General features: G+C 39.2%; 1 protein-coding gene across 7 annotated transcripts in view; it reads right to left on the reverse strand.

Annotated features, from left to right (window-relative positions):
- Nucleotides 1-25182, reverse strand: part of STXBP6 (syntaxin binding protein 6) — a 128467-nt gene that overhangs the window by 97330 nt on the left and 5955 nt on the right. The window contains exon 2 of one of the 7 annotated variants that reach the window (XM_072865295.1): nucleotides 23682-23758. The exons of the other annotated variants lie outside the window; for them this stretch is intronic. The gene's annotated coding sequence lies outside the window, so the exon portion shown is untranslated. The remainder of the gene's footprint in view (nucleotides 1-23681; nucleotides 23759-25182) is intronic. 7 annotated transcript variants of the gene reach the window in all.

Below are 25182 nucleotides of genomic sequence, written 5' to 3' on the forward strand. Positions count from 1 at the left end.
AGGAATTATTAAAAACACCATCCATAGCTTTGATCCCCTCCACTATGTTTGATTGCTTAGCTCTGCACTCCTGACAGAATTCGGGGGGGGGGGGGTAAGGGGGGGGTGGAGAAAAAACCAACACTGCAAACAGACCTTGTATGTTTGTACACTTTTTTTAAATGAATAGCTTTTTTTTTTTTTTTAAATGAGTGGCTCTCATGGAAATCTGAGAAAAGCCACAAGGGAAACTACTGGCTTTTCCTCTCCCTTGATGCTTTCATAGTAATTTGCAACCAGTGATCAGAGGTAGAAGTATTCTATTTTAAAAAACTATTAAATTTCCATTAAACTTGGAGGTGGTGGGGCGAAATTGTCAAGTGATAGCCTGTTTGGGAATGAGATATTCTTCTTTTAAAGTTTAAAAAAAAAAAAAAAAGAAGATGCCACTTTCCCCTCTGCACTCCTTTCAGGGACCAAGTAGTGACTTCTTGAGGATGTGAAAGCTTTCATGAGGTTTATGAATCTGGACAAACCAATAAATTTTAGATTAAAATCTGTTACAGATCAGTGCGATATTAATCAAGGTATGGGATTCCCTTAAAACACATCGTAACATTTTACGGTTCTACACTAAATCCCGAGATCAACAGTATAACAGCAGGGTGAGGGATGAAAGAAGGGAACCTAGATAGCCAAAACAAACAAAAACCATCCTTCTCTAGTTCTTTCTATTATGTGTTTTTGCATTTTCCCAAGAGAGAGAGGTAGTGGAATACTTTTCTCTTAATGTTTTCACTTCAAATAATTACACGTTTTGCACGCCTGAACTGAGACAATACAACATAGAGGCATGAGAAGGTGGACCAAACAGCAGCACCTAAGCTTGCTTAAGGAACACCCTATCCAAGGAAGGTGGACAGGATGATACAACACAAAAACCCTGCAACATTCGTTTAATAAATTTAGGAGTGATTCTATGTTTCTTGCACACAGAACTTACATTTATAACACTTGGGCATCTACTCATTTCATATGCCAAAGTAGGAGGGTTGTTTAAAAAAAGCCAGAACATATGATGTACATCTTTCATTAGACTGATCCCAGAAGATACCAGCTCAATCAGTGTATCGGATATCCTTCCAATCTTAATCTCACTCTCAACTTTACTGTGAATAATTTATGTTGTCTCTAAACAGTGGGCACAGCTATGGACCCCGAGATAACATCATCTCTCAATATAACTTCATGGGCTTACACAAAGAGAATTACAGCACCAAAAGTACACCAAATTTAGAAATATACACTTTCAAATGGACCAAGAACTTCAATCTCCCCCCATCAAATTCAAAAGTATAGTAGTTGACAACATCCACAGCAACAAATCCTCTGCAATGATTCTGTGCCAAAAATCAACTTAATACATCCCACATCTGGTGCCGAGCTGTAAACATTGCTATTACAAACAAAATGACATCTCCAACCTTCAAACTGTTTACTGAAGTGGTCAACATCCTTCATCTCCCAGCTTTTTGCCGATTCACCAGAAAACTAATCCTATACTAAAATTTGCAGCTGCACATCATTAGTATCAACACAGTGGAACTGGTGGGAATATGCACTACTTTTGATAATAATCTACAGTTCACTGTTTTAATTCAGTCTTGAATCCCTACCCTCGCCTCTGCAGATGCCTTTAGAAACAAGCCTGAGAACGACTTTCTTAAACTTGATTATTCTTGAATCCTCAACTGAGGTCTCAGAGACAATGATGTGATGTGGCCTGTTACAATAACCTATAGACTCCTCTCCACAGCTTCCATCTTTTTCTTTCTTTACTCAACAGGACATCACCTCTACTCATCCTACCACCATGCTTTATTCAAAACTATTAAACTACTTTGCCTTTCAAGTAGTCTAACAATCATAAGTAGTGAAAAGCAACCAGGTCCAGTTGGTAATTAACTGCTTATCACACCCTGCATCCAGAAAACTTTACAGCTGTATCTTATATTAGACCAAGTGATCTCTTTGCTATAGGCTTTTCCTTTCATATATTCTACAGACAGAGAAGGAGGATACAAACCAAAAAATTCATAAAGGTATCATTAGCATTATCTCCAGACTTGTAACTACTGAAAACCACCCACCTACAAAATCAGCTACATTAAAAGAAAAAAGTCAATTTAATAATATGAGTGATCCAAATCGTTCACTTTACCTTTTACTTTACTTTTTATTTCACACGGTCAGTATGTAAACAGACAGGGCTTCAGAACCTGATACTTGTCCATTCATGAGACTAAATCACTAAGACAATTTACTCCAAACACATTCACTGCATAGTTTGCTAGATCTCATTAGCCACAAGCCAGAGAACTTACACAGGTGGCTTAAAATCACAATACACACTTACAACTTCTACCACCTAAGAATATGATTGCATGTTTAAGGTAACTTATAATACATAACAGGTCTTTATATAAATTCTTCTGTAATTAAGACAAACAATGTTCTGAAAAACTTTGGGAAAATGACTTTAAGGCTCATTTCTGTCTAGTTCATCCACATGAAAAACAGCACTTTGGCAACATTAAGGGATAATAAAGAAAAAGCCCACTACATCCACCTTAACAGACTTTTAATCTAGAGAGTAACCGGCAGTTATCCTCTGCACAGTTACAGGGAAGAAAAGCTATAGGTGAAACAAATGTATGTTTGTCAAAACAGCATGGTACACTGCAGCAGCTTACAGAAGAGAGCAATCCCATCATCCAGTGAAGAAGGCGCACATAGAGAACATTCATTGAAATACCAGTAAAAAATTAAGTGAGTATAATAACCCCAAGTGCAAGACGCCCTTGATTTAGAAGCTCTTGGCAGGTGGCACAGTTATGAAATATTTTGCCACAAGAGATTAAAAAAAACCAAAGTTCTCCATTTTCCAGCTGAAAAGGTAAAACTTGTTTCTTCAACCCATATAACATCACCATCTCCTATGAGGAGAGCAGAAAGAACCCACAATCTGCCAGAAGAAGAAACAGAGTATGAGCTATGAAAAGGGCGGGGGGGGGGCGGCAAAGACCCCCTTCTCAAAGCACTATGATGTTATCAGAAAAAGAATAAATAAATTGCACTGGGAGTATATATATATATATAGATAGATAGATATATCTATCTCTCTCCTCATTTTGTTCAGCCTCCACAGCTCTCCCCTCATGCACTGAGGAAGTCGTTTCATCACAGAAGGCACTCAGATTAGTCAAGCATGATTTGCCATCTTGGCTCTTACTACTTAGCTTCTCGTCCTCCATGTGCCTGGAAATAGCTTCCACTGACAAAACGCAAGAGTCTATTATGACTTCTTACAACAAAAATGGGGCGGGGGGGGGGGGAATATAGGGTAGGTATTCTGTCTTTCACATTGCCTACTCTGTTGCCTTCACACTGTTTCTCAGCTGTGATCCTTACCACACCCTACCAGGACCTCGCTGGTGACTTAGGTTCTTTAGACACTAATGTTTGCTGTTGTACCAGGAATATGCTGTTGGCAGAGAGACTCAGCCCCAGCAATGAAAAAAGGACAGTATAAATAGCAGTTAAGAAAACTGGATCTTTAAAACTTATCCAATGGAGATGTGGAAGATCAGATTTGCTTGCTGCAGCCCTGAAGATATGGTCAGGGATATGCATGTGGTAAGCATAATATGCTTTGGCCTGTGCTGCTTAATTGCATTTTAAAATGAGGAGACTTTCTATAAAACACTCGGGGAACTCTACTCCCATCAGACACAGATACAATATACTGTAATTCCAGGATCGGCATCTATCCTCAGAGTTTATTCTGCGAGCAGGAGGTGAAACAGCTAATGCTGGTGACAGTTCAGGGAATGTATCTGTGTACAGTTACTGACACTATTTTGTTTCATAAACAGTAATTCGCCATACCCAGGCAACAGTGGCTGCAGAGTCAAGAAATTCACTAAGGGTTATCCCCACTGAATGACTTCTCAGTGAAAAAGTAAACCCACTGTTTCAAGGCTACTGAATTCAAATGGATTCTACCCAAAAATGTTTCTTCTGGGCAGGGAAAAGGAGAAGTGGGGACACTTCCTTGCTTTCCGTCCAAGTACAAGAATATGAAAGTCATTTTTTTTCTTCTACCTGACCCCCAGGCTGAGACAATGTGAAAAGGTATAGTTGTCCCATCCAAGTGCAGTCATACATGCTCAGAGTCAGGAAAAGATGGGACTCTTTTCTTAAGGACTCGAGCAACACACGCTGGTTGCAGAAGATCCCAGCCCGGAAGGAGAGAGACTTCATTCTTCTCTGGCAATGGATATGAAATGGGGTTGCGGAAGAAGGTGGCACCATCCCTGACTAAGTTTGATATCTGAAAGGATATCTGGAAAAAAGCCGTTCCTTCTCCAACACTGAACTGAAAAAAATGCCAAACCTCGATTTTCAGAGCCTAAGAATTATTTCATTTTTTAAACATGCTGTGTCTAAATAAAACCAAGATATTGCTTTAGGAGATGAATTGCTTGTTTCTTTTACTGTGGAAACCTGGGTGCTAGTGGAGGCCAAGTCTCCACTTAGAAGCACTGAAGGTGCTCCACAAAAGTCACATTATTGAGTATGGTTAGGGTGTGGTGAAATCCAGGCTTGGGCTTTACCAGCCTGGACTACCACTATGCCAGGGGCTAGGTAGACAAGGGGATGACTGAAAGACATGGGAAACAGTTCGGTGATAGACGTTTGTGCCCTAATGGTCTTGCCAAGTAATTTGTTCATGCTTTAAGAGTCTTATAAGTCTTCATATTAATGTAAATAAAAGAAAATTTGAAAATTAAAACTCCCACAGAAAATCAGACCCTAAAGAGGAAACAAGACCATGGGTGGGCCTAAGACTAATAACTGGAGTACAGGATCCCACTGCTTCGTGAGATTGCCAGATAGAGAATCTGAATGTGGGAATACATGCAAGAGACCCAGAGACAGGGCCACTGACCACCGTGGTAACAAAAGACCTCAGGAAGCACATGAGATCCAGCTGCTGAGGTACAAATTAGATTCTTTTAAGGGACTGGGACTGGATCAGTTTCCATATAAATCAAATTTAGAGATTTAATACAGCATCTAAAAGGAAAGCTCAAGTGCAAGGTGATTATGCTAACCCAACTGGGTACATTTCTGCCAACAAAACAGTTGCTGGTCTCACCTTACGAACTATAGCACCAAATCTGGAGAATAGTTACACGATACCCTTGCTAGCCAGTATTTCAAAACCTACTACATCTCCTATACAAGTTAGAAAGAATGGACTGAAAGAGTCACCTCAAATTCTTCTTGTAAATAAATCATAACTCAACTAGATAAATAAACTAACACTTCACAAATAAAACCTCAGAAAAAGCAAGTGCAGAAGACAACAGCTTCATTTTCAACAATCATTTTCCATCTACTAATGCCATACTACTGCTTTTCAAGTAGTTTATGTTTAAAATCTGATTTTCTTTGAAACATTTCTGTACTACTTTTTGCCAGTTTTTCCTCTCAATGATGGTATTTACCCATGTATAAATTTATGTCAAAACTGAACTGGCAACAACATGCTGTTCCTCACCACTCTTGCCATATTCTTCACTCCCTCTCACTGCATTCAGATTCTTACTTTTACTAGTATAGAAAATTTTGTCCGAGTCCCTTCAATCGTTTTAAGGGGGAAGAAAAGGAACTCTCTTCCAGGAGAGCAGTTTCCTAGTATCATAAGGGCTCAAAAGTAGAAGGCCATGTACAAGTGTAAAAAGAAGGTAAGTTTTACTGACTTCACAATATAATTTTTCTGTTTGGAAAGCACAGTGAAAACCCTTAAGTCTTCTGGTGATCTCATTCCGCTGAGACCAGCACAGTTCCCAAACCCATGACTCATTCCAATCCCAGCAAAAAAAAAAATGCTGGGGAGACAGATGTTTTGTTTATGATGAATTAATTCCTTCAGTATGTCTAGCTTATAAAAATATCAGGCTTCACTGTATGCAGAAGATAAAGCATAACAGTCATGGTCCTGCCTTACCCTTTTCTAAATACTACTGTGTTAAAACTGAAATGCCAACAGATGCTGCTGATGCCTGAACTACTGATTTAGGAAAAACAAAACACTGTCTTGCCAATAAAGATTTAATTTCCCAGTTATGATCTGTAAAAATGTATAACTTCTAAATATTGAGGTTTCAAGCTTTAAAGTTTACTTCCATAGGTCTTATGCAGCAAAAACTACTATTGTTTGTTTCTTGTGACATAAAATTAAACTAAGGCCCAAGCACAGTTTATTAACAGATAATGAAATTGAAAGAAATAACTTTCAGCATTGTTCAGTTTGACATCAAACCTCAGAACAGTAGTGTTTTCATTTAGAAAGTTTTGTTAGTTAACTAATTTTAAGTCTTTCTCACTACACACTTGAACAACATCAGTGGAGTTATGCTAACTTAAGAGAAGTAACCACTACATGTTTGTCTCTTCCCCCGTAAAAAAATTTATTTTTGTCTACACCTAAAATGCACAGAATCCCAGTTATCAGAGATACCGAGATTCAGAGATAAATTTGCTTATGATGCACACTTGTGTTCTCCTCCTCCACTCCCTGTCATCACCAAATCCTCCTTTGCACGTGGCTCATTGTTTGCTAACATAATACTTCCTCCTTCCTAACCAGTTTCTTTCATAACACTACTCTAAGGTGTACCTAATTTGCATCCCAGTGAAGAAAACCTGGCACTTCAAACATTAATGGAAGCTAAGTACCCATACCTTAGTGAAATCCATGAGACTGGAAACCAGCTCGAAGCACAGTGTCAGAAACTCCTCACTTCAAGTTATTTTATTTATGCTCAGATACATTACATTTCACTAACATTTAAGGGGATCTCTAGTCGTTATTGAATGCCCTAGATACTGTTCAATACCGCAGAAGAAAGATCGCTCTCACAGTTTTCATACCAAATGCAGGAAGAGACATGCATCCACGCAGCTGAAATGTTAACAATCTGGAAAAACCCTAAGGCAATTAACCAACAAATGTATGCCTTTACTCATCTGAGCTACAGATGTAGCCCAAACTAAGACTAATCACTCTGAGAAACAGATGTAACTTGAGCTGGTGATGTAAGAGTTTAGTACCACTGTATGATGCATGTAAACAGTTCCTTAGTAAACTGTATGCTTACTTTGATATGAAAAATACAAAAACAAAAAAACACTATAATCACCACCTCACTACCATCCTTGATTTTCTACTTCTGCAGCAAAGCAAGCAACACGCAACTGTTAAATTCAGGTCTATTACCGACATTGTCAGCTGTCTGACAAAGCTACAAAAATACAGAACGTAACAGCCAGAGGTCAGTTATATCATACCAAGTTCAGTACACCAGCACGTCCATCAGCTGGTCACTGTCTGATAGCAGAGAACTGCTGGGTTTAGAGAAGTGATTTTGGCATGTTCCCACTGCAGTCTTCCCAATAAATTTGAAATTAATCTAGTCTCAGAGCTGTGAAAAGCAATATTAGAAATATGCCACTTTTTGTCTACCTTCTACCTTAAATGAAGTAAATCAGCAAGCAAATTTCTCCCAAATGGAACAGGCAGTTATGGCACATCAGAGAAAATACTCTCACAAAATCGTTTCCTTTACATAGCACCCATAATAAGATAAATATATAGCACTACTAACCTCATTTATTTATGTACAGCCAACAGCAAAAACAAGTCATCTTATGCCATATAAAGTAAAATTAGTGTGGAAAAACTCAGACTTTTTGTTGTTGCTGTAAATTACATGATCTTTGGCACATCAGTCAGATGAACAAAGTTCTTCACATACTGATTCTTACTTAGCATAAAGGGGAAAAAAAAAAGACATAGATGGAGAAGGGAATATTGGAAGTAATCCTCTTTTCTCAGCCAAGGTTTAAACATAGACTACAATTCTGCAAGAAGACATCTGCAAACAAGTGATGACAAGCTGTTATTTCCATAACATTCAATCTGACCAAAAAAACCCAACAAGTATGTTGAAAGTATCAGCAGGGGTACATGAGTATGTCCTGGTTTCAGCTGGGATAGAGTTAATTTTCTTCCTAGTAGCTGGTATAGTGCTGTGTTTTGGATTTAGTATGAGAATAATGTCGATAACACACTGATGTTTTAGTTGTTGCTAAGTAGCGCTTACACTGTCAAGGACTTTTCAGTTTCTCATGCTCTACTGACTGAGAAGGCTGGAGATGCACAAGAAGCTGGGAGGGGACACAGCCGGGACAGCTGACCCAAACTGGCCAAAGGGCTATTCCATACCATATGGCGTCATGCTCAGTATATAAACTAGGGAAAAGCTGGTTGGGGGGCTGCTGCTCAGCGACTGGCTGGGCATCAGTCAGCAGGTGGTGAGCAACTGCATCATGCATCACTTGCTTTGTATATTCTGTTATTATTATTATTTTATTTAAATTATTAAACTGTTCTTATCTCAACCCACAAGTTTGTTTTTTGTTTTTTTTTTGTTTGTCCCCCCGCCTTTACTCTTCTGATTCTCTCTCCCATCCCACTGAGGGGGAGTGAAAGCACAGGTGTGTGGTGCCGAGTTGCCAGCTGGGGCTAAACCACAACAGAGTAGAAATAGTGAAATTGTACAGCACCTCTTATTGTTAGAGAAAAAAGATTTACAATAAGCATGTCAAAGACATAGCTAGTCAAAATTTTAAAAAGCTATGGTTTATGCTGTCAAAAGAGATTGCCAATAAGTTCACGATCTTTCTGTGCTAGAAAATATCCTCAGTCCAGCCTTCTGCACATCTGACAGCCACCAGTGCTTCTGCAGTCTTACTCTTTTCATGTAAGCCCCCTCATATTTAAATATACATTTAAAACAGTTCTATTAGTTACTTTAATTTTACAGCTAAAAGTTTGTATAGACTTTGTCAGGACCCTGACAAGCCATACTGGCCCTGGCCAGCCCTCCAGGGCTCCCCCCACCCTGCCCACGGCCCAGGACCCCACGTCAGCCCCCAGGGCCATCAGGCCCTGCCCCAGAGACTGCCCCTGCAGCAGGGCTGGTCTCCAGCTCCCCACAGCCCTGCCCTGCCATGGGCCCTGCCAGGCCAGGCCCACCCACAGGCCCACATCCCAGCCCGGCCTCAGCCGATCCCTACAGCCCTGTCTGACCATGGTTCCCCTCAACAGCCCTGATCCTGCCCCCCACCTGCCTGCTGGGCCGATGGCCTGGCCTGGCCTCGGCTCGTCCTCATCCCCAGCGAGGTGCCCAATGCCTCGGGCTGGGGCTGCCCCCGGCCGTGGCTGCAAGCCCCAGGGGAGCCCCCACCGCTCCCGGTGCCCCCGCCACAGGGAGCCACCAGCCCACGGGCACCCGGCCAGGTTTAACCAAGACGAGAAATAAAAGAGTAACTCCAAGCCATCAGCAACTATTTGCACAAGGATGATATACATCAACAACAGCTTGACTAAATGTACTAAGCAGCAAGCAGGATCCAAAGCCCGTACTGACTCAAGCCTTTCTGCTATCACACAGTTATTCCAAGTCTCATTGTGACAGGGAAAGGGAAAAACAAAGGAATCGAGCAAACAAAATTGATTTTTACTTGCTTTCAGTAGGTTTTAAGTAATGGACTGCAGAGCACAAGAGAGACTACCGCAGAAGCTACCAGTGAAGGACAGCCAACCCGTGAGAGCAGAGAAGCACAAGGAAGGAACCTAATCATTGCTTGCACACAGTAGTATCTCCAATCCAGCGGCAGTAGCCAGCCTGAGCTATTTTTCTTTTTCAAAGAAAAGGTAATTATGTAAGAGACTGCCCACAACAGCAGCTCAGCAGCGGGAAGGAAGACAGCACGCATCTGAAAGCTATACCACTGAATCAAAAGCTTTGTGCTTATTTGTGGTTAGCAAGGACAACAAGGACTTTAGAAATGCGACGGAGATCTTCAGAAGAAGGGCTGCAAAACTTCTGCAGAACGACAGCAGCAGCCTGCTTTGACTTTGACCTAGAAAGGCTACACCGTCTCCCTTAGTCACCATGCCTCCTGTAGGCGAGCCTCAATGCACAGACCCGAAGTGACTAATGACGTTCTTCGAAACGCTCACCAGCATCGCGAGGACATACTTAGTCCTTCTGACAAACTCTGAGCTGAGATTTAGTGGGAAAGAAAAATGACACGAGCAATTCTAGTCTAATAAGAGCACATTAAAAAATTGGTTCAGTGAAATTGGCAAGAAATCCCAATTAGATAGGAGGCAAAGGACCCGCCAAGCCTTGCCAGTTCTTCCACTCTAAGTCAAGACGACAAGAGGGACAACTGCTTTAACAATGGTACAATAATTAGAGCCCAACACATCATACCAGTGTCAATAAAAACTCCTTCTTATTCAAACACAATAGTTCATGCATAATAGAAGTAACTGCTCAGACTGCAACTGATTCCTATCAATATTTATCAACATCCTGGGGGCATAATCCCATTTTAGTGAGAAGATAAATGGAGCAGGCCAGAAAAGAGAATTATGCATGAAATGCTCCTGCTCCATGGTTCAATATTGTTCCCTTTCAATATGGTTCAGCAACGAGCAGTCTTCTGAGTGTCAGGGAGACTCTAGCCCATAAACGTGAAGTAAAAAGAAATAAATCCTTGAACCTATAAGCATGTCTGAACAGAAAGAAAAAAAGAAATTTCAAATAGCTAGCATTCTTCTTTTATAAGTGAAACAGTGAAATTAACATTTTAAATCAGATTTTTGAGCAATTTGTGCAGTTCAGAAAGTTAAAATCATTTCACAGATTACTAGTAAGTGTAACTACCAATAAGACACTGGCTACAAACCTTAATAGTTTAATTAATTCTACCTCTCAAAATGCTGGCTATATATAAAAGAGACTGCAACTTCTCCCTGAACAGTTTTGAGAAATTTCGAGGTCATATTTCGTAATAACCTTTGGTGAATTTCAAAGGTTTCATTATTTCCCACAGGTTTTCTCTACTTGTGGTCAGTGGATGTATGAAATGAAGAGCATAACTGCCCATTGTAAACAAGAACTGTTATATCCACTTGTTGATAAAACTGATTCTTCTCAGCCTTCTCTGTTGCATAAAGAGGCAATATTTTGAGATTTGAAAGAGAAAACAGCAACAGAACATAAATAAACTAGCACTATTGCCAGGCAAAACTACCAGTTAAGAATTACTGATAGTAGTAAAACACCAAAAACAACAGATCAACTTATTTCTGGGGACAGAACTACACACGGAGGAAGTTTTCATTCTGAAAGAAGTTCCATTCATATTGAAACTCGGAAAATAGGTCTGGAAAACATTTCAGAAGATCCAGCCCGTCCTGCAGACAGCTCCAGCACACGTTTACAACTGGTATTTCTCTAAGCTGTTTTTAATGCCACCCCAAGGTAAATTCCTTCCAGAGGTATTTTTCCCCCCCAGGAGATGAAACCAGGAAATGTCATTCCTAAATCTGTCTAAACCAAAAGAAAACCCATCACTTCATGCACATTAGACAAAAAAGGGAACAACCTATTCCTTGGCTTGTTTTAGTATCCTTTTATCCTACTTACTACTAATGTCATTTATACCACTCAAGCCTCAGTTGCTTCTACATAATAATTCCAACTCAAACACCACCAAGTTGTCTGCCTATGCAAAGTGCATAAGTATCTTAAAAAGTAGTAATAAAACTAGGAATCTGGCATTTTAAAACCAGAAACTATTGTCCATGTGTTAATGTAAAATTAGTTTGAACAGCATTAGTAGAAATACAGATCTCAGTCTTCTAAACCCACATTTAAAACATAAAAAATTTAAGAGCTTTCTATTTAGTACTTGATAATCAAGTCATCTAGCATTTGATGGATCAAAACACTAGACATCTGTCCTTCCAAAAGATGACCATTTATTTGTACTCATTACAGAACATACAGCTCATGTCTGACAGATACACGTCCTGTTTGCATCACACTTAATTAGGTCGCTCTGCCAAGCATTACTCTAATGCATCAGCATTCTGTATTACACACCGGGTTCATGCCCATACTTGTGACACATAAGGTAATTGCAGTGTTTATGCATAGGCTACAGGTATGCAACAGGCTCAAAGGTCACATGCATCCATGCTAGAATAGCTCAGCACTTTCGCAGCAAGCAATAGATTGTACGCTGTACAAACTATAAATGGTGATGCCGAGATGCTGACAAGTTTTGTAAGACAGACTCCTTTCCAGCTGCTAAGGAGATCTCACTAACCCATTAAAACCAGTGCAAGAGCATTCATGCAATCTACAAGAAATTGAAAAAAATTCTTAAGTGTCTGTTCGAAAGTGGATTTGAAAACTGTCATTTATACTGAAGTTGTCATTTTCACTCAACTAAAAATCCAGAATGAGCGCCATCAAGCATCCAAAAGGAGAAGGAGACCAGAGACATAGTTAGAGCATATTCATAAAGAGAGGTTAGGTGAAGCATTAAATTAATCCAGTCAGCCTCCAGTGACAGTTGAAATAAAATGAAAAACTTAAGATTCCAACTCATATTAAGTTTTTCCTTATGGTTATAAATTTCTTCAAACACAAGTTATGTGCGTTCCTTCAGTTACAAAGTTTCTGCCTTGTAGCAAGCAAGTTCCAGATGGAAACAGCCACCAGTTTTCCTTCTTTACCAAAATTACACAGAATGAACAGACTTTCTGGGATGATGAAACATGCTTACTAAGCACTACCAAAAGAGAAGCAGCCATGTAATATTCCACGTAACTTCCTTTCAGTTTCTTGTGAATTACTGAATACGTGAATTAAAAACAAAACAAAAAGGTCAGATAAGCAGAGATGAGCAAATGAACAGCGAGCACACCTCTTCCTTTAAGCCAAAGAAGCAAAAGATACTATGAACTTCACTAACAAACAGTAACATTTTAGGCCAACAAGTAGTTTAATAATATAAACAAAGTCCTCCAAAATGCCAAAAAAAAAAAAGGAAAGGTCGATCAAAGTAATTAGTGGTAACTCTGTTCCAAGTAAATAAACAGATGCACACTGAAAACATACTGAAATAAAACACTAGATTTGGAAGTTCACCTTCATAATTAGTATCCTTCTGCTGTCCCACATAAGGTTCCCTCTTCCCATTTTTCTTCCGAGACAGTATACCCACATATGATGACAGACGGGTTATAGGGGTTATATGGTTTGTCTCCAGTATACCCACACTATTAAACCAACAAGAAAAAAAAGGGGAAAAAGAAAACCCGTATGCAAAGGCCAGACTTCCAAGCTATTCTCACTTGGGCACAGTGACAGTATCCACAGGGGGAGACTCCCTTTCTCCTCCTGCTCTATTTCAAAATGGCCTTTCTTTGATTACCTTCATAAACTTCTTTTGCCAAATTGGAAATATCTAGGAACATTACTGTGGCCACTGATGGAAAATGGTAGGCAAATGGGCCTTCTTCAGTTACTCTGAAACTAGGATATGGAAAATAATGTAGAAAAGAGGATCCTTACTGTTTCCAGAAGATGATGTAAAGTATCTGCACTACCAATGAAGTCTAGAATTTAGAGTAGCTCATAGAAATAATCTGCATTAAGCAACCAGCACTAGCATTATGCAAGCTTAGGTATGATATCAATGCTCTTCTTTTAAAACTTTTAAACAATCATGAGCTCGAATCACTAAACAGCATTGATGCCAACTGACTTGTAGATTAAAAAAACCTGCTTGCAATGAAGCATTTGGTTGCCTTAAGAGATAGCATTTTTAGAGAACCATTTCCTGGGAGTCTCACCGTTGCACACATTAACAGAATAACTCAGAAAACAACTTCTATGAGAGGAACCACCAACTCAGAAAGGAAAAAACAAAAACAAAAACATAAACATGCAACTAACTTTATCAATATAGTCATAATTCTTTCCAGTGTCTGCCAGGAATTGTCTGATTCTTAGAAGTTACTGCAACGTTTCTTTTTATTATGCAATTTAAGAAAAAAGTTCGCCTTCATGCTAAATCAGCACCAACATCCTTTGTCTTTTAACTTTACTATGATAATCCAGACACAAAGGAAATACTGTTTTTTTCACCACAGTACTACAGTCTGTTCAACAACTCTCTACCCCAACTCAGTCGAGTTCTAACTCCTGTCCTGCACTTACCATTTGGATATACTTTTGAGAAATGCCCCGAGCAATTCAAATCCCCAAATTTCATTCCATAACCCAAACAGACAGAAAAGAAGAGATAATGATCTTGGCTATATAGGAGATTAAATCATTTGCCAAATTCCCCAATTTATGGATCTTCAGTACATAACTTTTTTTTTTTTTTGGGGGGGGGGGGGGGGCAGCACTATGCAGGTGGTATAGAAGAAAAGGAATTAAGAGCAAAGCATTGGATCTGAATGCCATAACCTTGGAACACTGCCTACTCCAATCGACATGAGTCTGCATTTATTGACTTTCTGGGTGTGCTCCCTGAAGGAGGAGACGTAACAGGGAAGTGACCAACTACCACTTCTTACATAACTTTAGTTCCAAAAAAATGCTTAAACCAACCAGATCTTTGAGCCTATTTCTTCCAATTCAAATACATTAGTAGACTGCATTTTTAAATACTTCATAAGAAAAGAACCATAAACCCATTTTGTTTGAAGAACAGTGTTTTGATGAGAGCACAATATAGGACAGTTTTACAGTTTTAATAAAATGCCCTCATTGCTATTACTCAACAACACACTTTCAACAAGAACAGTAATTACCTTATTTTCCTTACCTTTATTTAAGGAGAGGGAGCAGGGGGAAACCTACAACACTGCAATCACATATGATTGAAGTTGGAGGTATTACTTCAAAACATGAATGGAGGGAGTGTAGGTGAAAGGGAGAACAAAGGCCTCACGTGAAACAAACACCCATAATCTCTTCAAGTTACCCGAGTTTCATAAACAAACTTACATGGTTCTACCTCTGTAGGGGCTTTTAAATCAAAACTGCACAGCTTATTTGAAATCAACAGGCTATTCTGGCTACTACTGCTGTCCTCAGTGATGATGAAATCAGATTAATTTCATCTTCCCTTCAACAAGCCCATGTAATTTGATTTTCATTCTCATATTTGTCAACACCCCAACCAGACTACGAATAGTCTTCAGCCCTACTCCCTGGCTATACCATTACTCTGCCAGCAGATTACGGGATTTTTTCATACAATGCTCTCAAACCCAGTCAGCGTGGACTCTGAAGCTCTCAAGGGAAGGTTGCCTAATTCTCTCCTCCCTTGTACTGCAAAGATGATGCTAGCTGTGTTTCACATACAGAGAGAAAGAACTAGGTCCCTCAAACACTGCCAGGTTTTCTCTGCCTTCTGTTAGGAGGACTCAGCCTTCTCAGGATCTCATTTCCCAGTAGTCAAGAAGCCAGCTCATACAGCTGTGATCACACTGAGGAGACATGCTTTCAGTGTACCAGCACATTTGGTGCCTTATAAGTTTACTCTGACACCTGTGAGCTTGCCCAAAATAAAGGACAAATGTTTGCTGAGCATTCAAATGTATGCAGTATTCCTTCTAGCTTTTGCAACTATGTTAACTGCTTCAAGGTATTTGACAGTAAGCCCAAGGTACAAACACCTGGGGAAGGCATACATGGAAACTCAAATTGCCACTCACCTTATAATTGCCACAAGTTCCTGCTCTTCTACTCTAAAAGCAGGTAGCCTTGTTAAATAAACTATGTAAATTAGATTCAAGATGAAACCCAAATGTTTACTGTCCTTTAGTTGTCTTTGCTGCTACACAACAGAATTATTTACTGCTCTGATGCCTTTTCACAACTGCAATAAGAACAATTCAGATCTAGTATTTCCTCGTACACAGCTCTAGAGCTGTCTTCACCAGAAACACAATTCTCTCCTCTGTTCATTTCTGAAAGGAAACAAAAATGGCTTAACTCATGGGTTTTGAGCTCTGTTATGATACAGTGGGAAGGGCAGAGAGCTGTGAGAATGTACACTGAAGTCAAAAGGAAAGTATTTTTTAAACAAGTTTTCATCAACTAGAAACTTGTCCTAGAATCATAAAAATCTTATTCAGATTACTGTTATTAATATTCTTTTATGATCAGTACTCTTCACTGCAACGTGCACAGCATTCTACACCTTGTTAAACATCAAGGTTTTGTACAGTTTTGCTGGTAGCTTAACACTTTTTTCTTTCTTTAAAGTCTTCTCCTTTTAATATTAAACGTTCACACTAATCATGCTGTAACCTGAGTAGGAATCCTGCTGCAACTACAGACTTTTTAATCACCATACCCAAGTGAAATTTGGTGAAGGGAGGGAACAGGAGATAAAAGAAAAGCAATCCAAGTACATGGCACCAGGATAAGGAGAAGGAAAACTGAGAAGGAGGAAAGAAGAGAAGGAAAGGAAGGGAAGTTCTATTAATTTTCATATGAAGACAAGCCTGCAACAGGGACAGGACAGACATATAAGACAGGAGAAATTCCTCCTTCTGAGAGGAAGGAAACCAATAAATGTCATACAGTCAATGGAGAGCCAGGATCCTGTTCTATACATAAGTATCTTTAAAGTTAATGATGTTCTGTGCTCATTACGTTCCACAACTGGAGAAATCCCTGAGAGAGATCTTCAGGACAGGTACTTAAAGCCTCACAGATAATTCTTTATATTTAAGAGCTCTTCCAGTAGCTCTCCCATTGTGCAAGGAGGATTCAGCCATGCATTTCATCATAGACATTATCATTAATATAATACATTAAACACAGTACAAAAGACAAAAGCAAAGAAATCCAACCAAACAAAAACTTAGCCATGCCCCACAAAGATAATAAGGCAGACCCATTGGATTTTGCACACGTTTGCTTTGCACTTAACGTTTTCATCCCTACTCTGGTAAGAATCAGTTATGATGTTACCATCACAACTCTAACTTTCTGAGATTTGAATATGGCAAGTTTTAGTCTTTAAAACAGACTACCTGGCTTACAGAATTCTTCCATCTTCATCAACACCTCAGGTCAAAGCAGGATGCACTTTCCTCATTGCATTTTCACAACTGATTTCCAAGCCATAGCAAAAAAAACCCCAAAACCAGAAACTCAAAGGTCTGAATTCAAGCCTTGGCAAATATGAGAGAGATTAAAACATTTTTTTCAAACAGAGTGTTTATGTGCAATGCAGATGTACAGTACGTACTCGAGGAGTGATGCTGAGCCAAAATATAAACTGACAGACTATATCCAGCATAACAGGTACATTAAGGCCACCAATGAATCACAACACATGCAGATAGGTAAAGAAGTTTCAAAAAAGAGAACCACTAAACATCACCCTTAAAATGGTCTGATGACACTATGGGTACATGCAGGTATCTATGTATGCTGTCTTCTGGTCATTCTGTGCTATGGTAGCTGAACCTAGCTTTCCACAAGTTCAGATGTTTTCATCAAGATCACCGAATGCTTTTAAAAAAGGGGGTACTATCAAGGTTGCAGAACTTAAAAATCTTTATTCCTGTTTATATGTTAGAAAGGTTTGAAAGAAGAAAAACAGGAGTTGAATGAGTTTTCAAAGTTAATTTCCCTAAATGGGGGGGGGGGAAGCTTAGGAATTTTTTTTTCCTTAAAAAAACCACATCCACACATTACTCCATTTACTCCATTTGCCTGAAGAAAGAAGCAAGCATTTCATTTGCAAAGTATACATGTCTTAAGGGCTACAAGTTCTATTACTACAAGAACCTTCTGTCTCTCCAAGAAAATTTCATACAGGAAGTATTGCAAGAACAGACAGGCAATTCTGGAAAAATCATCATCTATAGTGCAAGAGCCATGAGTGTAGGCACACAGCATGATACAAATATTGTTCTCAACTTCTTAAAAGGCTTTCATTTCATTTTTACAAGGATACCAATTTGTCAAAAGATATATCATTATGGGAGCTGCTTCTATATCCACACGAGATAGAGATTTTGAGATTGAGAAGCACAGAGTTAAGTGCATTCGGTGCATTTAGCTACTATGCCTAGTGATGTTTCATTCTTTCTTCAAAGAGCAATCTTTTGTATGGCCATCTGCACAGCAAGTGAAGAGGAGCGAGAGATGTTTTTCAAATAAGGATGATATCAGAAAAGTGTGGGTATAGCCCTAATAGCCAGATGCATACTTGGATTTCTTTGCAACTCATTATTTTTAGTTGCTCACTCAGCTTGACAATTCTAGCATCATTTATATATTTGAGAGAGACTATTTGCTTACTGCAGGAAAGAACAATTTCATAGGAACCCCAAAGAGAACTGGAATATTTCCATCTGGAATCAAGCAAGGATCTAGTGTTTATAAGCCTTCCACAAATCTTCCAAGAAATGTTTTTTGCCTCAGCTGTCTGTTCAGTCCAGAAACAAACAAACAAAAAAAGTGTATTTATTCTATCAACACAGCAGACCAATCAATAAATCATCTACCAGGGTTTATATTACCAATCCAAAACATAATACCGCTCAGACCACTTCTATTCTAAGGCCTTCTGTGTACTGGTAATAAAATGAAGTTCTGCCAACAGACCATTATTCAGCTTCGTACTCTATATAAGAGCAGATTTTCACAGATACCTGGAGTTAAGACAATTCATATTTTATTTAAGTCCTACTTTTCAAACTAACATCAAACAAAAAACCTGCGCATTATGGATATGCAAAGATACAAGTTCATCTCTTAAAAAGCAGAGGTCTCAGATATAGATAAATGTCTAATTAATTTACAAATTATGTATACTAAAATTATTTGTTAAAGGTTAACTTTAAAGAAGCAAAATAGAAAATTCTTAAGTATGGTAGAGATATTACCAGTATTTAAAGTGCTCAGATGTTTTAGAACAAGGAAAAACGCCAACCAGAAGAGGTGGCAGCCCTTCAATATCCTGTATCTTGTTATACAGGTAATTCTACACTGAAATCAATTGCTCCTTCAATGAAGAATTAAAAGATAACTAACAGATCTATTTCTGTTGCCTTTCAATATACACTGTTCCAATTTCAAGCTTTATGACATACAGAATACTCTGCACAGTATTAAAATACATATATTAGACTTGCCAGCACCTTACTCTGATGCAAATAACCACCCACCACCCCAAATTTGCCTTTTTCTTAGTTTTAGTGACCATTCATTCCTATTTTCTCCTTTCAGTACTGGCACTGCATTGGCTTCTTTTGCTCCACTATGGCGTGAGGACCAACCATTTATTTACCTATCTAACATAACTCCAGGGTCCTCGCTCCATTTTGCATTCCCAAATTCAACGCCTTATTCTATCCACACTTTTTACAGCTTTTCCTTTAGGATTTTCTGAAACAAGTTATCCAGTTCCGGTAATTTAACAAGCATTTATTCCTAACAGCTATTACTTACTCAATGTGTGTGAAGTATTTCACATCCTCCTGTCACAGAGTGTAACAACATATCTAGAAAGACCCAGAATATACCCCAGTGGCATCTACAGAACACTTACCTTTTATCCCTTATCATCAATAACTTCATTGTTTCATTTGAAGTATGTAACTCTCACAAGAATGACAGAAGAAACTTTGTGAAAGGGAAGAAAAACGGAAAGTAGAGAGAAATACAAGCTAGAAAAGAAATGTCACATCTTACTTGCCCCAAAGGATACCTTGTTTTCAAGATAAGCCAGAAAAGTCTGATTATTTAGATAAGGAAACAAGAAAATGAGGAAAGGAGAGAACTAACCTGTCAACAGAAGAAATCGATCTCTAGTCAAAGGTTTTTGTCCAAAGGTGCAGAAGTTAATGTTTAAGGTGAGGCATGACAGGGAAATACACACCTACTACGTCCCTTAAGAAGTCCCAGGGGACCGCTAAATGAGGTTTGAAAGAGAGCAGCCTGATGATTAAAGACACATACAAAGGACAAGAAGATGAGAAATGATGAGAAATGCTGAAAGAATAGACAAAGTTATACAGGCAGAAAATATAAAGAGCAAGATTAGACAGAGTAACACACAGCTGAGATCAGGTCATGGGAATAACCCTTGTCTGAGGAGGACAGCCGAACCAGCGCTACTGGTTCATTAATCAGATGAACACCTCCAACAACTTCCACACCTCAGTGTTAAGAAGGCACCTCTCCATGTTTCAGTGGTACTGAAGTCTCACTTCCTTCTGTCTCAGACATGTTGATAGGGGGACTGCCACACTTTCCAAAAGTCCTATGACATCTCTTTTCCATTTTCAGAAGAGTTCATTCAGAATAGCTTATTACAATACATTATATCATAGTTTGGGTTCCACTTTTCTGATCCCTACTACCTCCCCCCCCAAGGGTAGCTCACTGAATGAGATAAAAAGGATATTTATCTTACAGCCAGCACAAGTATGTATTTACCCTCCTTTCAGAAGAATAAGGTTCCCTTTCAAAGCCATAATTTACATAAATTGTCACCTCTACCTCATATCACCCTTTTGGAAGGCGGGGGGGGGGGGGGGTGTTGAATCAATGAGGCAAAAAATGAATACGAGCACTCACATCAAAGCTGGGCACATCTTGAAGTTCAGACAAGCCTATGTTGCAAGAACATGAAATAAGTCCACATAGTGGAGGGAACATACAGAAAACTGACCCTGGATTTACTGCTTTGTCACCAGCAGGAAGTGAGCAAACGCACTCGTGTAACTGTGTAACTCTGGCTACCAAACCAGGTCCCTACAAAACATCCAGATGCTACACCTTCACATGGGTGGTTTTATTGCTCCCCCTGTGAAATTTCATTTTCTTCTGGTGCAGAGACAGGGTACATGCACAAACTATGTCAGACTACAGAGCAAGACACAAAAGATGCACAAAGAAAGAGGCAGGAAATGTAACAGTCCATATACATCATTGCCTATTTTACTCTAAAAACTTAAGTAACTTGTTTGTTATAACTTGGAAAGGGGAAGAAGTTTGTCTTACCAACTGGGCAAGACTCTCCATGGCATAAATCCACAAATTCAAATACCAAGGGACTTCAAATGCACACTGAGTTGATTTCAAGTCTTTTACTGAATTGCTTAAAAGATAAAAATAAAGTCTGATACACCGGCAACCTATAAAAATGGGAATAGAAAGATGCATTATTATCGCAGTTTTACCACTGAAGTATAACATGACCTTAAACAACTCACTTAAGGTCATTTACTTCAGCAGCAAATGAGGGTTCACCACACCCAGCTCATGGATGTATGGGAGAGCTCAGCATCCAGTAAGCCCTTGTGGGACCTCAGGTGCCAGGTCGGTGCTACAGGTGTTGCACAGCTGCATTCCTCAGCCTGATCACTTGTCTGAGAGAGGGCTGTAAGGAAGCCTTAGCAGTTGAAGTGGTACCTGGGATACCAGCAAAGACATTCCTGCACTCTTCCCAGTAACTAAATAGAATACCAAGAACAAATCCCAAACCATACACAGTTAGCTTTTGAATGAATAACAAAACTACTTTCACACACAAAAAACAGTCAATATTTAAAGTTACTCCAAGGTTTCAGATAAATAATTTGAAGACATCAGCTATTACTGTTTGAAACAAGTAGCTAATCACGAGCTATTTCAGCATCTTGACCATACACTGCTTCACAAGCTTCCACAGGGGACAAATATGAAATAAACCAGTGTCTGATACCACTGGAGATTTCCCATTTTTATTTACCCAAGCATCCAGAAAACCGAGTCAGCTCCCTAATAACCTAGTGGTGGGGAAGAGGAAGCAGAGTTGCAAACATGTTCTTATCACCCCCCTAATAGCGATGCAGGAGCACTGTTACTGCACTCTAAGGACAACAGGATCAAGCCCTACCTCAGCCCAGACCTGCACGCTCTCATGCATAAGCAGTCATTTCTATAAGAAGAATGAATTAGAAGATTTATACACAAGTAACTAGAAGTAGAATTGGCCTCACGGACATCTGGAACCATGACAAAGGAGCTTACAAGGCCCATCATAATCACTTATTCTCCCACTCCAAAACATTACTGTCTTTTTCACAAGAATAACCACCAGAAAAAAAAAAAAATGACATGCCTAAGTCCAATATGTACATGTGTGTACAGATATATAAAAAATATATGCACCTACATACACTTTTTTCTTCTATGGAAAAAACCAAATAAAACCAAGACATTTCTTAGCTGACAGAGGTTATCTTTGAAGTTTTCTTTTTAGGAAGTTGAGATGCATGATTTTTAAAGAAAAAAAAAATTAAAAGCTACCAGAGTCTAAAATATTTTAACTGCATACTTCTTGTCCCCTAAATTGAAACATTGTCTAGCAACCAAAAAGAATCTGAAACTAGTCTTCTTTTATGTAATTCTTCTGAGGATCTGAAGGTGCCCTATAAATAGCTCACATCTACCAGATTCCTTAATCAAGGTATAGGCATTTTGGTTTCTTACTCCTTTAAGGGCTGGCATATTAATCTGTCACATAAGGACTTTGAGTTAAAATACCATATCAGACACACAGGTTTTACTTTTATTTTAAGACGTTAAATGTCATATTTGAGATCCCATCAAGGCATTAAAAACAAGTTACAAGTCCAAACGTCATCCTGAGAAACTTCACAGATGAATGAATTCTCTTACCTTCACAAAGCTCTCTCAAGTGACACTCCCCTGCAACCGATCCCCTGGGCTGGGGACAAGAACCATCCACAGCTCAGTATTACCTTGGTAAGCCAGGACATGCAGGGACGGTGGTGTGCCAAGAGGTGTAAATGGGACGTAACCCAACAGACATAGCTAGCATCCCCTAACGTGGTACAGTCACAAAATTGTATCGCCTTATTCCCAACTCACATAAAAGCTATTTCTGTTCATGCTTTCTAGTACTGCTTACTGAAGTAATGCCATTACTATTTTGTGAAACACTACAATGCTCCGATTCATGCCCTCAGGGCTTCAAACTCCTTCCACCGATTAGACAGGAAATGCGGACACCTCAGGTCAGGGGATAATCAGGCGCCTGAAGTAGACAGCGTCAACTCACAGAAGTCAATGCAAGGCCTGACATAAAAGACTCTACTTTTAAGTCCAAATGCCATTTGTGTCTAACTGCAGGTTAATTAGCAGCTTTGCAAGATACCACCAGTCACCATAAGAAAAACCCTTAATCTTAGATTTGGGTATTTCAAGAATACATTGTATACTGTAACTATATTCTTAGCATTTGAGAAATGTATGTCACCTAGTCCCATGGCTGCATATTAAAGGAATATCTGAAACAAATATCTGAAACCTACCTAAATACATAGGAGATAAAGTAAAGCAACTCCATGGGACAAAGCATGCCTAGCTGCTCTGTTCAAGTCCCAGTGAAGTCAAGTACAGCCTCTTCTTTAATTTCCACATGAGCTAAATTAAGTCAGAATCCTCAAAAACCACACTTCAATCATGAATTTCTGTAGGCAAATTTCAGGCCCCAGTAAACTGGAAGTGATCTGAATACCCTACCTTAGCAACCTCAGTCTGCTAACACAACATAGTCAAACTAGTTTGTCATGCAGAAAAATAATTAAAAACCTGTAAATATTCAGTCTTCGTTGCATTCTTAAAATACAGATCTTACTACATTACCAGTGATGTGGGAAGTATCCAGCACTTCATATGCTCATGAATCATTCTTTGCTCCTCTGACAGTCACTTCTGAACAGCTGCAAAAGCATACAGGCTACAGTAAAACTGATGTTTTCAAAATTTAAATGAACAACCAACACATGATTTCAATTCTCTTAAGTTGGAATTTTATTAAAAGCAGTCAAGAATAATCCTTCCCTAAAGAACATACGGAAAGTGCGATTATCCTGAAATTGAACTTCTGTACTGATCAAGACAAAAATAAATAGTTTGGGCACGATTTTAAATTTTTTAGATCTAGTAACTAAGATCTCCATTCCTTCTGCCTAGAAAGAGAATCATGCTTCCACCATTTCTAATACAGTATGGATTGTTAATGCAACCTGCTAACAATAGGAGAGCAAAGCACTAAGGTCAGAAGCCACAGGGGAACAGAAAGGAAGTAACATCAATGTTTCTGAAAGATGCCTATGGAATACTCAAAGGTCCCAATTTAAGATGGCTCAGAAAAAAACATAAGCTAGGAAAATTTCAGGTCTAGAAAACAAGAACTCCATTACACTTGTGAATGCCTCCCTGACCTCACTCAGGCATCTGCTTACAAAACAGAGGGAAAAGAACAAAACAAAACCTCCTAAGGTAGATAATCTGTCTTAACTAGTGAACATGTGCATTTACAAGCAGCAATTTCCTTTCTACATCTTCCAAAACAAACCAACGAAAAGCCAATCTTAACACAGTTCTTCTTCTGAAGAGACAGGTATGACAGATCTGCCAAAAAGGGACCTCCAGAGGCCCCATCCAGCCTCAGCTGTTCTGAGATTCTGTGATCTTCTGTTTTTTTTGTATTTTTAAGTCAGATTGCTTTCTTTATGCAATCGCTTCTATGTAGATACAGATTTTAAAATTACAAAATTAAGTTGTGAATTCTGAGTTTCAACACCTACCTCTAAACCTGTCTTTAAGAGAGTAAGGGCAGATGAATGTAAGTTCTTTGGTGGGTCTTTGCCAGTGGAAAGCTGTATAGTGACACCAGACACTTTTTCTGTCTCTCTGCATGTCGTAACTTGCATTCAGTGAAAGAAAGGGGCAAAGGCCACAGGTACAGAGCCCAGCTGCAGTAACTGCGTATCAGCAAGGAACTGATGGCCATTGGGAAGCCAGTAAGAAGTCCCTTCGCATTGCCAGGCACAAGCGGAGCACACCTCTGATTATCCATCTCTTCTCCAGTGCATGCTGCCTGAAAGGCTAATGACCCAACACTGAGTCCTACAGAATAGCAAAGTGTATGCTGTTAGAGGGTAGAGCTTTTTATTAACCTACAGTGAACAAATTCCCACTCCACAAAACTAACTGAAGTGTTTATATTAAAGTCACAAAGGTGGTAACAGACCCATCACTAACCTCTGGGCATATCGGAACATTTGGACAGTTTTTATTACAGTGTCAGGAACCTGCCATACAAGCTCAAGAAAATAAATGAACTAACTCTAACTCACTC

The sequence above is a fragment of the Ciconia boyciana genome, chromosome 6 (genome assembly GCF_034638445.1).
Source record: "Ciconia boyciana chromosome 6, ASM3463844v1, whole genome shotgun sequence".
Taxonomy (NCBI): domain Eukaryota; kingdom Metazoa; phylum Chordata; class Aves; order Ciconiiformes; family Ciconiidae; genus Ciconia; species Ciconia boyciana.